Genomic DNA, 15,530 nt, shown 5'->3' with positions numbered 1-15,530 from the left:
AGTGATTGATTTCCTCCAGTTCACCGAGGAAGGGCAGATCCCAGTTCTGAAACTTCCTCTGAGAAGTGGTCAAGAGATCTATCCTTACCGTCTTCAGAGCCAGCTGCAAAATTCACTTATTCAATCAAGCAGGACAAAATACATAATTGTACTCCATATTAGAAGACATCAAATACATTAAAGAGCAGATGGAGAATTGTTTTTCCTTTCAGGAAAGATACATTTTAATATGTAACAAACGTTTAGTGACTAAATACCATAGTATATCTAAAACACCTATGGTATCACATTGTTATCCAAGGACATGTACAAACACATTGTGGATGGATGTAAGTTTTATTACTCCAAACTTCTTGTGCAAACAAATCTTCATAAATACTAATCTTCTCTTATGTTAATTTTGCATCCGCTAAATTAACTATATATGCAAAAGTACAATACGTATTATATATTGTAAAGATTATGACAAGCCAACAAAAGCCACAAAATTCACAGGGGCGCATGACTTTGCTTTTGGAACATACATACATAGAAAAAGTACGGGCTTAGCAGTAATAGCCAGTGCATGCACCTTTATTTTGAATTTACTTTATATTTTTGTTGATTCGCCTCCATAATACCACGTACCAACACAGGTTAGATGGTCTGAAGGAAACTCAAAGCTTTCTTGATGCTGTTCACTGCTGAGCTTACTAATTCCATTGGGTAGGAGTTAATACTGCTATCAGTCAATATAGCCATTAATTTCTGAGCTAACTGTATCATATATGCCTCTGTAAGAACCACACTATAAGTCAGTAGAGATAAAACATAAGAAATGAATTATGAAGCTGCTTTCTTTACAAAAATCAGTTATTGTGAGGAAAACATAAAACTTCCTCAAGGGTGATCATTTAAAATGGCTCCATAAATTAAATGAGCCCTTACAAATCCCAGCTATTGATTTCATTATTCTAGCCTACTACTTACCCTGAGTATTACAGTGCAAGTATTGTTTGGCAAACTCACATGACTATGGATATGTAACTGAGGGCCACATGCTGCTTGCCTCACTCACACATGTGAATTCAATGGGACTACTGTGCATAAGGCATGTAGCACTTGCCTCTAAGTCTTTTATTTCACTGGCAAAACATGCTCTAATTACGAAACAAGCCCCCAGTCCTGCAAGCATTTTACTAAAGTGTATAGTCAAATTGATTTAAGTTACACATGAGCTTATGTGTTGGCTGGATCAGGACCCAAAACAGGAAGGGAAATTCACTCATGAATTACAGACAGACAAAAATAAACCACCATAAAAGATTATGGGGGGCACAGCGGTAGATGCATGCACATTATAATAGTTTGGCTGGAATAAATTGCAAGTTAAATAAATGAAGACTTTTCAAATTTTTTTCCTCATATATTTCACAGCTAGAACTTTCATGAAGAGTCAGAATGAGTTACTATAGCAGGTGAGATTTCTCTCCTTAAAATAATGTCTTCTGACTGTGCTGCCAGAGGGGGAAGAGGTGGTATGGGAGAGGACTATGTCTGCGGGGTTACAAACGTATATTTCTATGCAGCTCTCCACTTCTTCCTCATTGTGAAATTCAGGGTGATGACAGGTCAGGGAGCAGTTTCAGTCTTTCTGATTTTAGTGATCACAGAAAATAAAATTATGATTTGCATTTTGCAAATAAAAATAATGCGCTCTATGTACAGTTAAGGCTGTTTTGCATATAGCACACTGCAACGTACTCTTCCTCCAGGTCCGTGGAAAAAGTGCCATACAACATCAACCTTCTCTTCTCCTTTTTCAGATATGTTAATGAAGGACCGAGTTAGGGCTACATTTTCAAAGAGAACTGCCTGAGATATAGGCCTAAATTGGCATTTGTGTGTCAAACAGGGCAGGCAATTGCTGGCTGAATTTCACATCATCAATCAGCAGAAAGAGCAGCTCCAATCTGAATACAATATTTATTTTAAAAGGATGTCATGCCCTCGACATAGCTCAAAACAATATCACCTATTGCTCTTGTGTTGTAACATTATGTACTCTGTTTCAGAGGCCACAATCAATTTCTTCCTCTGGATATTTCACCCCCTTTTCCTTTTATTTCAGAGTTTAAAAAGCAACTGACAAAAATTTGAAGAGGACCAAGGCAGAAGGAAAACAGAAATTAAAACAAAGCATCACTATAAAGAACATTTTTCTGCACCAGGGCAGAAGGAAAACAGAAAGAAAAATAAAGAACCACGATAAAGGACACTTTTCTGCATTACTTTCTATGTTTCCTAGATCCAACTTAAAGTTTGCTGTGGGCCAATATGAAACAGGCACTCGGGCCCAGAACCTGAAAGACCCTCTGGAAGAAATCCAGTTCCAGCTGGGTGTGGGGGACTGAGCTACCACAACTTTGAGTTACATTGTAGATATACGTGCTCAGTGTAGGATGTATATTGTTATGTCATTCTCCCCCCCCCCCCCCCCCCCCCCCTCAAACTCACACTCCTAATTCCAATAAATTTGGCTTGGAGTGAAAAAACCTTGGATTCCTCAGGAAGTATGCTACAGGGAGCAACTGATCCCCAATCCTACACCACCCAGACCTACAGAGCTCTGACTGCATGGCTGTGTGGAGAGGCTGTTGCAGGATCCTCACTTCTACAAGGTGCTTCTGTCCCTTTCAACTCTGATTTGCTTTGCTCTTCATCTGACCTGATTCACTTTCTAGAAATAAAGTCACGTATGTTGAGTATGTCTGAGTAGCATCTGCTTCCTTCTTGTTCTTAAATAAGCTCACTTCTTAAATAAGTTCAACTTCCTTGGGTCCAGTCCTGCAAAGACTCCTGCATGTTTAACTTTACATACTATGAAGTGGACTGAGTTCAATGGGATAACTCACAAGGAGTAAAGTCAAGCACATGTGTCTTTGTAGGATCAGGGATTTACTGATTACAAGTGTAATAAACCTGGGTTCAAAAGGATATTGTACCTATTTTTTTCAGAGGGATCACATATGCAGAATGTACATCAGAAGCTGAATCACACAGCACAGACCATAGCAGTTTGCCACTCTTCCACCTCCACTAGAATAGCATTGTAGCTTCAGAGTCTACCCAAGGGTGTGCAGTGGTGCTCTCTTCAGTATCATTTGTAATTATTTCTTTATCATTCTGAAGCTGCAAATATTTCAAGTAGAGAAAAATTACAAATATATATGTAATATCATTAGTTTGGTAATAAACACACATGGAAACAAAGGCGTAAAAAAAAAAGACAAGGGAATACTAAACGCACAGGGCATTGGTGTTATAATATAAGCATCCAATAAAGCTCAGTTCAGATGCAGCATCTGGTTTTCAGAGAGTATAATTTTTTAAATCCATTTTTCTACTTGGCTTGATTGAGACATCTGTCCAAGGTCATACAGTGAATCAATAGTTCAAATATACAATAAATGAGAGCTGCAAATATACAGTAAATCAGAGTGTGTCTCAATACTTTGTTCTAACCACACAACCTCCTTTATTACATATCAAGGAAGAAAGGATTGCAGAAAAATAAATTGCCACTTGAATAAAACAGGAAAAATCCCATCAAATCACTAGTAACATTTGGTCCATTTCAGAAAAATAAAAAAGATTTCTGGTGATTCATAAAAAGCCAAACTTTGTGGGAGCATTTTGACTCTGTGGTAAAATGTTGTCAGTAATAAATCATCAGGAAAACCTCTTTATTATTTTACCAATTGCTTAGAGAACTAGTTTATGATGGGTCTTCCCTAATAGCTAAAATACAAAGGTGCAAGCAATCAACTGAAATCTTAAAATAAATAATTTTTTTTTAAAAAAAAAAATGATACTGATTGAAATGTGAAGTGGAGAATAAACTAAGCTTAACCAAGTGGCTAAGCCATTCAAATATCCAATTGCCACCCTAAGCAAACACAGCTGGAGTAGACTAGCACTGCGTCATGAAATGACTCATTTCAGAGTAGTAGCCGTGTTAGTCTGTATTCGCAAAAAGAAAAGGAGTACTTGTGGCACCTTAGAGACTAACAAATTTATTAGAGCATAAGTTTTCATGAGCTACAGCTCACTTCATCAAATGCATTTGGTGGTTTTTTTTCCATCCGATGAAGTGAGCTGTAGCTTTTGCTCTAATAAATTTGTTAGTCTCTAAGGTGCCACAAGTACTCCTTTTCTTTTTATGAAATGACTCAATATGTCTACATGTCTGAATGTTACATTCAGAGGGTGTAAACCCAAAGAATGAAAGGGAAGATTAGAATGGTTCAAGAAGATCAAACTGGGACTGATAAGATGAATTTTAAACCAGGAATATATAGGCTGAATGTCAAGAAAAACACCTGGGGCCTGATTCACGTCCAACTGAAGTAAATGGGAGCCTGCTCACAGAGTTCTTTTAGACTGTGGAATATTTCCCCATCCCCTGAAAAATGGAGATGGCCACTTGTGATGTTTAAAGCTAGACCTCAAAAAGCACCAGAAAATGGACTGCAGTGAATATTCCTTTACCAGCAGGAAGGATTAGATAAAACCTTTTACACTTCTAATTTCTTTGAGTCCATGAGACTAGTATTACAGCAAAAGAGAGAATAAGACTTTTCACACTATTTTTGAAATAATTCTCTGCCCTCCTCCTAATTTTGTGGTGCATTTCCTGTTTCTTGCTGAGAGCACAGCTCAAAAAATCTGTTCCTTCTAGGAAGACGGGAACCTTATCTTCATATTCAATTTTAGCTGATGTGCAGACCTTCAGGCTAGTTGTGCTTGGGAAAGGCACATGCCTTGAGGAGCTGATACTTTTAATACCATTTGTTTCTCTTTTGGGCTTCTCTCTTGTGGACTACAATTGCAGTATTTCACTCCAATAATAAGGGCAGATCATCTGAAGATTCTTTGCGACCTCCAAACTGAAAAACAAAAGGCAAGAAAATTCCCTCTCTTCAGAGAGCTACTGTAACTGTTGCTACGTCCTCTGGTTGTTTTCCCCTGAGAAACCAACATTCCCTCAGTCTCAGCATGCTAGCACTGACCCAATCTCCAACTGCAGCCAATCCCTGGGAAAAGATCAACTGCACTAGCCAGGTTGGATGCAACAGAACTTCAGAGGAATATCACCTACATATTGAAAGCAGCATAATAGGAAAAAGGAAGGAAAATTGTTGCAGCCTGTATTGAAGAAGCAGAATCATACTCCTGGAGGGAGGTGCTGGGAGAAAATGTCATGCCACCAGTTGGAAGGAAGTGACAAACACAACACAAACACAATAGAGAAGATGCACTTGTTCCTGTGGAAAAAACTGTCCTTAGTCATAAGAAGGTCTGCCTACCAGCTGAATGAGATTAGAGCCTTGTGAGCCAGTAGGCCCTGTGTGACTGTCATCTTATGTGAAAATACTGTTTATGTATTTGACTTCCTTTTCTTTCAGGAGACCTGTGAGCTGGAACCAATTTTGTATTTCCAGTTGTTGTCGGCCAACAGCTGGGTAGGTAGACACTTGGGTAGCCTGAGTTATTTAGCAATAACTCATCCAGCAAATGGACTCTGCATATTCTGCACTTTACAGTTCTGCAGGGATTGAAACCTGATTCTCTCACTTCCTCGGAGGGTGTCTAACCACTGGGCTATAGAGCCAATCTGACCCTATTTGAACTATTTAATTATTTCATACACAGTGGAACATTTTCAACAGAAGAGACTGAGAAAGTCTGCCCCAAAACAGTCCATAGCCCAGTGGTTAGGGCACTCATGGGAGATAGGAAACCTGAATTCAACTACCATATCTTCCTCTCCCATTCTACATGAGAAAGGGCTGACCTGCCTTAGGTACTTAACTTCAGGAGAGGGCTCTTGGCAGAGAATCTCAAGTGGAGGGAGGTACCTTCCATGAGACACCTAATTCCCTCCTTGGTAGCTAGCTTAGGCAACTCCTGGCTCAGCATGCTGGCTTTTGTGAATCCCCTTCTTAGGCACCTAACTTCCTATGCATCATATAGGGAGCCTAAGCTCCTGGCCAAAGGCTGTGGACTCCAATGGGCAGCAAGGTGCCAAAAAGTTAGGTGTTGCAATGATAAGTTTAAGTCCCTTTTGTGGATTTAGCCCTAAGTGACTAGCCCAAGGTCACAGAGAGTTCCTGGGGCAGAACAGGGAATTGAACCCAGTTCTTCAAAATTCTAAGCTAATACCCTGACCATCCTTTCTCTTCGTAATGCGGAATATATTCAGTGCAACAGAATTGCGGCCAAAGGCAGGTCATAGCCATAAATACCAGTTCTCTCTCTTCACTTTTATCTTTTGTATCTCCTTGCTCCACAGATACTCAGTACAACTTAAAGTTTTAGCTACATTACAGATTGTAGCCATTAGTTTAAGCAACTTTTATATGATTAATAGTTAAAACAGTGTTTAAAGAACCAATAATTTTTTTTCTCTCCTTCATCTCTCTCCAGCTTGCTTTCTGTACTCTTCCTTCTGTGAATTTTGATGTCCTCATCCTCATTCATGTTCTCATCTGTTTTGTACTTTGTTTTCATTTCATGGCTCTGTGTTCTTTGGTCAAAAGCCATTTCTGTTTTTCAGAGCACTGACATGACTGGTTCATATTCATTATTTGTCTGACAGGAGTCTCCCACAGACTTATACTCTACTGATTTTGGTAAGAAACCACTTGTCTGTTCGCATTTCCAAGATCACGATCTACATTCAGGGAATATTTCTTAAGGAGGAACCCACTTGCATAATCAAATAGCAGTGACCAAAAATCGGGCACATTCTTGCCCATACAGGAAACTCCTTCAGGGACCACTTCCAGCTGGGTAAATATTCTCTCTTTTCCATCTCTGACTATGCTCTCATACAAGAGATATCTTCCCTGCTGTTTTAGTGTGACATTTTGGCCAAACTGCTGGAGGACCTAATGTACACACAGCCTTTGAAGTCACCACGTCAAATGGAAGTTACTGTCTAAAGGCTATATTGTGTAGTGACATAGATAGGCATGTAGACAGAGCAAGTTCCTCCCTTCTTCTCCCTAAATGCACTGTACTTCATAGACCCTGGTTCAACTAGCTGCCATATAGCTTGCATGGCTTTTGGCTTAAGACCCTTCACCAAGAATTGATTTCAGGCTGTATCTGTCTTTGTCAGTGATAATTTTGAAGCACAAGGCAACAGTCTATCAGAACAGAAAATGCGTGACTAGATGGATAAAGATCTGCACACTCACAAGAGAGCTGTTTTGAACAAGAGAACAAAAAAACGTATCTTAAATATATGCTGAGAATAGGAAGGAAACTGTGCATTGACTTTTGATGACTGTCCCTTCTTCAGCCACAATCTGTAAAGAAGTACTACACAAGTCAGAGCCTGCTCTTCTCCACCAGTGCAATTCTGCAACATGGAAAGCATGAAGGCAACGTACTGAAGCCCAGGAAGGGAGGCCACACCCAAAGTTTCTCATAATCTAAAGGGTGTCCTGGGGCAGGCAGATCAATTTCTACCCACCTCCACTAACCCCTCCCCTTAGAAGAGGTGAGGAGAGGGCAGCAGTTATGGGACTATTAAATCTGCAGTAGCAATACCACAGAGCAGCTCTGCCACCACACTGCAGCCTATGAGGGAGGGTTCTCTTTCTCCCTGATGTCTACAGAGCTCTCCATTGCACAGCCTGTTTACTTGGGCTGTGGCCTGAGTCCAGGACTGGACCCTCAGTGAAGGGAGAGACAAAGCAGAGGTGTATACTTTATGAGAAAAAGGAATGCAGTGTTGAAAAGTAAATACTGTTTTACTTCTTTCTCAGCCACACACTGGAACATGAACAATGCTGACTAAATGGAAAATTTGCGGATGGAAGAAGCAACCATTTAAACAAAATTATTTCTCCCCCCCTTTTTTTTCCCCCTAAAAAAACAAAACAAAAGTCCAGGAAAACTCTGTGTGTGTGTGTGTGTGTGTGTGTGAATAGTCTGACATATGAAATCTGAAAAATTCAGGAGTTACACAATTACGGTCTCCCCAGCACATTGTACACACAGAATTTAGCATTAAAGCTGACACCACATAGAGCAATAACATATACCACACACCTAAAACAAGGCAAAGTTTGACTGCTAGAGTAACCAGGACTGTGAATTTCCTGACCTTCATGTCTGTAAAATACCAACCTTATCATTGCATTGTACTTTGACTTTAATTATATTTGTGACCAGTTATTTAACAGTAATGATCAAGGTATTTCACAGCAAACTGAATTGAAGGTTTTAGGATAAATTGTATTTTCTATTGCAAATATTTTGAAAAGTTTTATCTCAGACAGGGAAGTACTAGGACTCAGCTCTTCCTGTAATAGTTGGTCAGCCTTTATTTTTAGTTTTCAATTGTCAGTATTTTTTCCCCTTTTGTAAAGGAAGTGGAAGGAACTGCCAGTACTAGAAGCCGAATTGCCTTATTTACAGTTCCACTACAATACACACAATTGCAGTGAAGGTTTGTAGCATTGAGCCTAGTCCAATGCTTTGAGGGCATAACATATAAGGCTCAAGCCTATACTGAGACTGAAGTCAATGGAGCTATGAAAATTTACACTGGCTGGAGATCACTGCCCCCTGGCACTCAGCACCTTAGAGGAGGTTCAGAGCATCTCACAGTTTCAGACCGTAAAGCTTCCATGTGGACTGTCAGTGATGTCACATTTTGGTGTGCAACAACCAGTCCTTGTAAATATAGCAGGCCAAATTAATTCCTTACAGAACTATATTGAAATAAATGGAGTTATGCAAGGGATTAACTTGGCCCAGCTAAATTAGAAAGGCCACTTTGTTTCACTAGAGGACCAGAAACAGGCTTCAAACTCCAAATGTTACATATGATCAAAAAAAACCAAAACAATTCATTCACAGAACAAACCCTCCAAGTGGGTGTTCTATGACAATAGGATGTAGTAAACATATAGAAACATTAAAAAAAGCATTTATCATCAATGAAGCATTGTTTCTAGAGGGAATGAGGGAATATGGCTCATATGGGCCTAGTCCTTGTGCACTTCACTGATGTCACTGGGGACTTGGGACGTACAAGGAATATTGGTGTTATTTATATTACTGTACCATCTAGAGGCCCCAAGGTGTGATCAAGGCCGTTCTGTGCTAGGTGTTGGAGAGACACACAATAAAAAACAACCCCTTTCCCAAACATCTTACTAGCATGCAGGACTGGGGCCACCAATGTCTTCCAATTGCAGATTCCACAAATTGTCCAGAAGTAGTGCATGAAAAGTGCTTTCTTCTGTGAAGGGTTATGCGAAGTTGAGAAGGTGCAGTGTGATGGAAGATCAGGAACTTGGGTCTTGAGTCCAAGCATTGCATCAGATGAGTAATTCCATGGGGACTCATGTTTTGCTGAATTGGTAACTCACAGATATAGGCAGAGACCAAGACAGCTGGGAACAAACTCTACTGCTCCTCACCAGACAAAACCCTTATGCAGGTTTTAAAAAGCAGCCAGAATAAACGTGGCTCACCATGGTACCCCTCACAGACAAAACAGTAGAAAACCCTCCCCTTAAAATTCTGTTAGATGAAAGGGAGTGGGAAGAAGTGTGTTTTTTTAAATAGAAAAATAAATTACAGCCTAAGAATTTTTCCTGTTTAAATATGAATGCTTTTATTAACTCCCTAATACACACAAACAGCCAAATTTCCTGAAGCAGAATGCAAGGCTGGCAATGGGTACAGCTGTGAGGGCTGGTGTTAAAAAGTGTACTGCTTGGGTTTTATTAAGTGTATACACTGAGATGACATTCATTGTAGCAAGCATTTCACAAGCACGACCTGCACAGCTGAAGAAGCTGATCATCAATAATCATCTCCAGTTAACAGCAGATTTCCATCTGTTTGGCTACCGCCCACTCCTTTGATTTTTTTTTTTAAATAAATTTAAATACAGGGTCACAGCCTAAGCTGTAATTTTAAGAGATACCATCACCTCTAAGCCTCTTCTAAATTATCAGTAATGTAGTCTTGAAGGACAACATGTAGATTTCATCTGATTAAAAAGTATGCAGCTCCTATGTATGTAAAAAACAATAATGAATGCCACCAAATCATATTGTTGTGATCACATCAAATCTCAGTTTCTCTCAGTAAAGGTAGAGCCTTCCTTCCATTACACCATTAAGTGAAGGATGAATAACGCTCTAGACTCAATGTTATATTCACCAACTCAATCTCTTCTAGAAGAATGCATCAAAACCTCCTTTCTTTTTAAAGAAAATATGGATGGTAATATGGGTGTGAGGACAGAGACCAGCAGTATCCTCACAGTAAGAGGAATAGCTGCATGAGAGGGTTAGATGCTGGAACATGAGCTACCATCTAGTGGGGAAGGATATGAAGGCTTAATGGCATATGAGGAAGTACCATTATTACCTTCAGTTAAGAGTCAACAGCACACAGGAACCTTGAATAACAATCTGCAGAGAAATGAGTTTGCGAGAGTCTTTAAAGGGTGGAAAGTTCTGTTTGCATAAGCATCCAACAGTTTGGATACTACAACTCCCAGACAGGGCTGGATTTAGGGGTAGGTGACCCAAGTGACTGCCTGGGGTGCTCTTTTTGTTGTTAGCAACAAAAGTGAAAACAGAATATTTGAAGTAACATTTCAAGTAGGGCTGTCAAGCAATTAAAAAAAATAATTGCGATTAATCACACAATTAAACAATAGAATACCATTTATTTAAATATTTTGGATATTTTCTGCAATTTCGAATGTTAATTTCAATTACAACACAGAATACGAAGTGTACAGTGTTCACTTTATATTTATTTCTGATTACAAATATTTGCACTGTAAAAAACAAAAATAGTATTTTTCAATTCACCTAATACAAGTACTGTAGTGAAATCATGAAAGTTGAACTTACAGATGTAGAATTATGTACAAAAAAACCCCCTGCATTCAAAAATAAAACAAATGTAAAACTTTAGAGCTTACAATTCACTCAGTCCTATTTCTTGTTCAGCCAATCACTTAAAACAAGTTTGTTTACATTGCAGGAGATAATGCTGCCTGCTTCTTATTCACAATGTCACTTGAAAGATATTGTGAGAACAGGCATTTGCATGGCACTACTGTAGCCAGTATTGCAAGATATTTACATGCCAGAAGCACTAAAGACTCATATGTCCCCTTCATGCTTCCACCATTTCTCCAGAGGACATGCATCCATGCTGATGGGTTCTGCTCGATAACAATCCAAAGCAGTGAGGACCAATGCATGTTCATTTTCATCCTCCGAGTCAGATGCCACGAGCAGAAGGTTGATTTTCTTTTTTGGTGTTTTGGGTTCCCTAGTGTCCGCATTGGAGTGTTGCTTCTGAAAGCATGCTGCACACCTCATCCCTCTCAGATTTTGGAAAGCACTTCAGATTCTTAAACATTGGCTCAAATGCTGCAGCTGTCTTTAGAAATCTCACATTGGTACCTTCTTTGCGTTTTGTCAAATCTGCAGTGAAAGTGTTCTTAAAACCAACATGTGTTGAGTCATCATCTGAGACTATTATAACATAAATTATATGGCAGAATGCAGGTAAAACAGAGCCAGAGACATATAATTCTCCCCATAGGAGTTCCGTCACAAATTTTATTAATGCATTTTTTTTAATGAATGTCATATCACCATGGAAGCATGTCCTCCGGAATGGTGACCGAACCATGAAGGGGCATACGAATGTTTATCTGGCACATAAATACCTTGCAAAGCTGGCTAAAAAAAAGTCTCATGCAAATGCCTCTTCTCACTTTCTGGTGATATTGTAAACAAGAAGTGGGCAGCATTAACTCCTATAAATGTAAACAAACTTGTTTGTCTTAGCGATTGTCTGAACAAGAAGTAGGATTGAGTGAACTTGTAGGCTCTAAAGTTTTGGACTGTTTTATTTTTGAGTGCAGTTATGTAACCAAAAAAAAAAAAATTTTTTTGTAAGTTGCATTTTCATAATAAAGAGATTGCCCTACAGCACTCGTATGAGGTAAACTGAAAAATACGATTTCTTTTATCATTTTTACAGTGCAAATATTTGTAATAAAAATAATAATATAAAGTAGTGTACACTTTGTAGTCTGTGTTGTAATTGATATCAATGTATTTGAAAATGTAGAAGAACATCCAAAAATATTTAATAAATTTCAATTGGTATTCTATTGTTTAACAGTGTGATTAAAACGGTGATTATCGCAATTAATATTTTTTTAATTGCGATTAGTTTTTTTTAAGTTAATCGCATGAATTAACTGCGATCAATCAACAGCCCTAGTTTCAAGTATTCCGTATGTGGATTCATTTTTCACTAACCTCTTAGAATGTTTTGGATCTTGGTAGAATCTCGTGGAACCTTCCAGACTGTCTGAGAACTGGATTTTCCTTGAACCTCCTAGAATGTTGTCAGCTTGCGGTTATATAAGGGCAGGGTATTGCCAATCAGTCAGTGAGATATAAGAACAAAGTAAAGTTAAGTGAGAGCCCAGCTGCACTACTGTGAACCTTACTTTGTGTAATTGTGAAAGAGTACTTGTGTTTTAAGACTTGAAGAGAGTAAGTAGCTACTAATAAAGGACATATTTAATAAGACATCAGACATATCAATTGAACCCTATCTTAATACTATCACTTCTTTTGCCATTATTAACATGTAACGTTTGATGGTTTTGTAAGACTGCGGAACATAGACTTTGCTGTCGGATTTGAAGATGCCATCACAGCTGCCTAAGAAATGGTAGAAAACTTACAAGCTGAGTCAGTTTTCAAGGAAACTCGTATTCAGTGGAAGACGAGACAGTTTGGTTATGAGGGCAAAGATGAGGTGATGGGAAGCTTGGAAGAAAAATTCAGGAGAGAATTTTTTTGCTTGCTCATTAACACTGCTCGAGTGTCCATTGAAGAAAGATTCAGACAAACAAAGCACCACAAAAAGACCTGGGGAGTTTGTATGACCTCAATAAGCTGCCAATGGACAGGAAAACACTCGTGAACAATTGTACAGACCTTCACTGAACGTTGCCACCTGGGGAATGTTTGGACATCAATGATATAGGGTTTTTATGTTGAATTGGACATCAGTCACATTTTTCCCCAGTAACGGTAAGCATTCACCATTCCAAGTTCTCCAATTTACTCATGATGCAGAGCTGACGGATGCTTTTCCTAATGTGTGGATTGCTTTGAGGATTCTGCTCACGCCGCCAATCATAGTCATCAGTGGTAAGTGCAGCTTTTTCAAGTTCAGGCTCATTAAACATGTCTTTGATCAACGATGGCTGACGAGAGTCTGACATCACTTGTTATTTTATCACTTGAAAATGCCATTGGCCAGTCTTTGGCTCTTTCTGACACTGGGCTTCAGTTCGCAAGGGCAAAGGTGAGAAAAGCGACCTTTAGAACTAAAGACCTAGGGTTAATATTCTAAGGCTGTCACCTACTGTAACACTATTTAATATTGGTCCACCCAATGTTGGTGCACAGTTCCATTTCTTGATGTTAGTACATCTCAGTTATTCTTAAAATTAAAAAGTTCTTAAAGTTAAAAAGTAGTCTTAAAATTAAAAAAAAAAAAAAAAAAAAAGACTATAACAGGGTTCAAAAAAACAAAAAACAAAAACCAACCAACCAACCAACAAAAACTAGGTAAATTCATGGAGGATAAATCCATCAATCAATTAGCTTGGATGGGCAGGGATGGTGTCCTTAGCTTCTGTTTGCCAGAAGCTGGCAATGGGCAGGGGATGGATCACTTGATAATTCCCTGTTCTGTTCATGCCCTCTGGGAATTGGCACTGTCCACTATCGGAAGACAGGATACTGGGTTAGATGGACCTTTGGTCTGACCCAGTGTGGCTATTCTTACGTTCTATAAGTTAAGAGGAAACTATTTTTTTTAAAATTTACTTACATACAGCATGAATAAATAGAGATTTACAGATCCTAGTGTGACAGGGATAAATCACGTATGGAAATCATTCACCAAAGTTGTGAAATGGCCTACAAATGCAATAAAAAATAAGGTATTAAAAAGTTTAACAAATGGTGCGGGGGTACTGAAGATGCTCCTCGCTTGGGGCATCATTTGGTCTAGGGATGGCTCTGCTCACAGACCTTTTGAGAGTCACTTACCAATTCAAAACCAGTTCTGGGTTTCAATTCTCATTTAAGACTCAAGAACAACCAGTTGGGTTTGGCAATGTTCTGCATTAACAGCACTCTATGTCAAGACTGATTTCTTTCCTCCTCACATTTGAAACTTCACTGTGGGTCCAATGCCCAGGAATATATGACGACAGCAAGGAGTATATAATGTTAATGCAGTAGAACCATAAGCAGACTGCACTGATGCAATTCTTCTTACAATCCTATGTCCATTAAACCAAGGGCAAAACTCTGAGGGGTTTCAGCTATATATATACTATTCAGGGAAAAACAGCTCTACAGATTTTTATATATATATTACAATATACAAGGAAACTGAGGTACCAAGGGTGCCCATGGAATTCCATGCAGGATGATGGCCATGTCCGGAATATGATGCAAGATGCTGAATCTTCAGTTCCATGGTATTTGATTATTGGTTAGGTTCTCCCTGGGTTAGTCCCCTAAAATCAGCTAATCTGTCCCACTGAATTTTTCCCAACTGTTTCAGAAGACTGAGGGAAAGTTATTCATCCACCAAAACCAAAGAGCAAATAGAGGGTTTGGGCCACCCATGAGGTGGTCCTGTACCTCCTCATTAGTGTTGAGTTGTCTTCCAGCTCCAGTGGAACCACATACCAGATCTTCCTTTACCAGCAGCTGCCCCTGACTTTTTCACTCCTGGGGTGAGAGTGCACTGCACAGAAGAGGACCACAGAAAATTTCATACATATTTAGGGTTTTCCAGATATTCTTCACCAGCATGGGGAAAAACAATGAATCTCCCCTCAATCCTTCTGTCCTTTCAGCAGCCATAGATACTACACAGACAGCTATCTGCAGCATCATTGGAAATCACCACTTTTGTGCACTGCAAGCAGGAGATCCATGCAGAGGGACCTCTTTAGGTGTGGATCTGAGGGACACAATCTGGAACCATCTTTACTGAACAGTGTAGGGACTCACTACATTAGAGGACCCATTAAGGTGTATTTTTCCTTTCAAAGGGAGTGCACACTTCAGTAATAATGACACATTGACAGCATACTGATCAGTTTAAGTATGGGTTGATTTCTATTCAATACTATTCCATATATTGCCTATCAAGGACTAAACATACAGACATGTGCACAGTGGCAGAATAAGCACAAGTTTAGAGTGATATCGTCTCACAAAAACTATTTTCACTTGTGCTGTGTACAGCCTCCTTAATATAGATGGAAGACTGCCATCTACTGTTGATATCAGTATGTTTTTTATATATACTTAGATATATACTTTCAGTAGGGCCCACTCCAAGTCAAAGTGAAGTCAATTGGCCCATAGTAGCTAGTG

The 15,530-nt window shown here is 39.1% G+C and overlaps 2 long non-coding RNA genes across 4 annotated transcripts in view; one reads left to right on the top strand and one right to left on the bottom strand.

The window, feature by feature from the left end:
- Nucleotides 1–3,457, top strand: part of LOC119855561 — a 40,281-nt gene extending 36,824 nt beyond the window's left edge. For all 3 annotated transcript variants that reach the window (XR_006281344.1, XR_006281343.1, XR_006281342.1), the window contains exons 3-4: nucleotides 1,417–1,457; nucleotides 2,111–3,457. This is a non-coding gene — a long non-coding RNA (uncharacterized LOC119855561). The remainder of the gene's footprint in view (nucleotides 1–1,416; nucleotides 1,458–2,110) is intronic.
- Nucleotides 3,458–3,844: 387 nt separating this feature from the next.
- LOC122460205 lies at nucleotides 3,845–8,667 on the bottom strand. Its single transcript, XR_006281341.1, has 2 exons — nucleotides 4,212–8,667; nucleotides 3,845–3,974 (listed from the first exon to the last, which is right to left on the bottom strand). It is a non-coding gene; the product is annotated as an uncharacterized LOC122460205 (long non-coding RNA).
- Between the last annotated feature and the right edge of the window lie 6,863 nt (nucleotides 8,668–15,530).

The sequence above is a fragment of the Dermochelys coriacea genome, chromosome 5 (assembly GCF_009764565.3).
Source record: "Dermochelys coriacea isolate rDerCor1 chromosome 5, rDerCor1.pri.v4, whole genome shotgun sequence".
NCBI classification, from domain to species: Eukaryota; Metazoa; Chordata; order Testudines; family Dermochelyidae; genus Dermochelys; species Dermochelys coriacea.
The sequence above is the reverse complement of the archived record's forward strand: the minus strand, read 5'-3'. Positions and strand labels throughout refer to the sequence as shown.